Source organism: Morone saxatilis, unplaced genomic scaffold (genome assembly GCF_004916995.1).
Source record: "Morone saxatilis isolate NCDOM2014 unplaced genomic scaffold, NCSU_SB_2.0 Contig0, whole genome shotgun sequence".
Classification (NCBI taxonomy): Eukaryota; Metazoa; Chordata; class Actinopteri; family Moronidae; genus Morone; species Morone saxatilis.
Window position 1 is genome coordinate 19749959 of NW_023339650.1, and position 2924 is coordinate 19752882.

Here is a 2924-nt window from a genome sequence, read left to right on the forward strand (position 1 = left end):
CAATAACGATCCTTCTTGACTACTATCAACACTCTCTGATGAAAACAATGACTGACGACAGCGTGCTCTGTGTTTACTAGGTCTAGAGTGATCCGTCATTTATTTTTTTTGGGCAAGAACATAGATTAGCGCCGCCTGCTGTTATGGGGACGTATTACGCCTCGCGCACGCGCAGAACGTACACTCCAGTCGGCGTCGGTTTGGTGTGTTCGGAGGCACTTTTTTGACCGACTCGGGGAGACGGGAGCCAACTGATCGGTCCAAGTGCTTTTCTGCCGACGGTCGGCCGTTGGCTTGGTGTGTCCTGGCACACAGTTACAAAGTGCTTGTGGCCTGGCATGCCGGGTTAAGTGTAAAAGAAAGCTAAAGTTTCACAGTCACTTATGTTTTTATGTGATAATCGCCTTCTCCCGACCTCATCCTGGTAGTAGAAGGAAAAATAAGCTATGCTAGCTCCTAAATTTAGGATCTCTGTTCACTCCAACCTCAGCTCTGACAGGATGGTTTTTTATTGGTCAACGGAGTCATGTGTCATTGTCAAGAAGAACCACTGTTGAATCCACTGATCGAGGTTATTTATATTAACTATTCGCTGTAATATTTGACCATTAATAAATGCTGCTTTTAGAACACACAGACATGTAGACAGTTACACACACAGACATGTAGGCAGACAGACAGGCACCTTCAGCAGGTTGTGATCTCTGAAGGTTTTTTGTTCTCTGGCCGACTTCAGCAGAGCGGTCAGCTCAGGAGACATTTCATCGAATGTAGGTTTAGGCTGCACGCACACACACACACAAATAAAAATTAGACAGACAGGTTAACAAGAGGCAGAAACCTTGAATCGCTGCCACGTCTTTAATTTTTTGAGTAAATAAATGAAATTTATTTTGTTTCTGATTAAAAACTGACAGCCAGGTTGCAGCCATGCAGGAGGCGTGACCAAAGAGGGCGTGGCCAAAAAGGGCGTGGAGCACAGACTTGTTAGTAATCAGTACATAATTACTAATCTGTGTTTGTTGTTAGCTGCCGAGCTGCAGTGAGTAAATGCTGTTTAAAACAGATTTTACAGTTGTGATCAGACAGCTAGTGATGTCTGCACATGTGCAGTAGAGATTGTTGACTGTGAGGGCAGTGCCTGATCTGTAAACAGGAAGGATGGCACAAAAGGAAACATACAGGAAGGGAAAGCAGCAACAAAACTACAAAATAAAGGTGCAGTTAATGTGTGTATCCATGTGGACTAAAGGAGCCACTATAGGACTTTCAGATCTTTTTGTAATGTTCAGGCCAGTTGAATCAGCAGTCAAACTCAGACAAAGACAATCTGACTATCAGATGCAATCTGCAGGTTTGAGCTAAACAGGCTCCTGTAGGGAGGTGAACTTTGCATTCTGGGATTTGGAAGAGTGAAATCAACATTTGCTAACAGCTCATTTTAGCTGGGGAATGGAGTTCTGATCTGGCCTTTTCCTTTTTTCTTTTTATATATCTGACCAATGAGAGAAGAGAATGATCTCACCTTACTTTTATTGGTTTACTTTCATTTATGTCTGTATGAAAAGAATCCAAATGAAGGTGAAAACAAGTTAACCAACTAGTTCAAATAAATAATTGTAAAACTATTTTTATTAATAAGTGTAACACTAATCCTTCAATAATCTGCAATTTAATGTGGTGGAGGGGTCTAAGTGTCCCAGGGCAAATTGGTCCCGGGAACCAGGTCTGACTAATAGAGATTCTCAGACTCTATATGAAGCTGCAAAACTTGGCTGGGCACGGCTTGAAAGAACTTAATGGAGTCGCTTCCCTGTAGGCCAACAACCTGCCCCATGGCAAGGCGGCTAAAGTTTGACCCCTGGCATCACAAACTGGTTTTAGAGATGTAGATAATCGCCTCTCTGGTAGGGAAGTAACCGGAGATAAAGTGGGAGGTGGAGCAGTACCAACTTGATATAGTTGGGCTCACCTGTACACATAACACTGGGCCTGGAACCGCTATTTTTCTGGAGTTGCCCAGGTTAAGAAGCAACGGGCAGGTGTGTTGGAGTTGTCCCTGGAGAACGAGAGGGTTGGCTCTGATCGAGTGAGTTCAGTGAGTTGCTGTTTTGTTCAGAACGGCGAAAAGTGTTAACTTGATTTGGGCTGCTGTCCTGGTCTTTGATTGGCCGAGACAAACACCACGTTGGAGCAGAATGTAGTTCATAAGTGTACTTGGTACCAGAACACTTTAGACCAAAGATCGATGACCAACTTCATTGTCACATCATCAGACCTGTCATGTGTCTTGGACACTCGAATAAAGAGGACTGCTGGTAAACTCAAATGTGTAGTGAGAGTGAACTTCATACATCTGGTGGAGGCCCCTGTCCTTGAGGTCTTCAACTCCCACATCCAGAAAAATGTCTCATGCATCATGAGTGAGATTGAGGAGATGTAATCCAAGTGGGCAATGTTCAAAGCCTTCATTGTGGAAAAGGCTGCCACGAGCTGTGGTCAGAAAGTCGTCCTAAGAACTTGATGTGGACTCCAGTGGGGAAGGAAGCTGTCTTTGGGCTTGGCAGGTTCTGTGGGTGGTGAAGGAAAAACCTAGGCCTGGGAGGAGTTCAGGGAGGATATGTAGGATGGCGTTTGGCCTTGAGGAAGTACTGGAAAACAGTTAGATAATTCAGGAAGGGAAAGCAGCACTTGGCTCAGGCAGAGTTCAGTAGAGGAGGAGAACTGCTAACCCAGATTGTTGGTGGAAAGCACTTTGAGGAGCTCCTGAACCCGATCAAGACGTCTTCTATGGAGGAGGCAGATTTAAAGCTCTGTAGAGCTATGTTCTACATGTAGTTGATTAAATCAATAATCATTAATCAATGGCATCATATCCCCTTTGTGTATGCATCAGCGTCGTGGTTGTCTTCCAGAAGCTGTCA

The 2924-nt window shown here is 44.4% G+C and overlaps 1 protein-coding gene across 1 annotated transcript in view; it reads right to left on the reverse strand.

Moving 5' to 3' along the window:
- Positions 1–2924, reverse strand: part of LOC118337975 (protein 4.1-like) — a gene marked incomplete at its 5' end in the record, with an annotated part of 14932 nt that overhangs the window by 6903 nt on the left and 5105 nt on the right.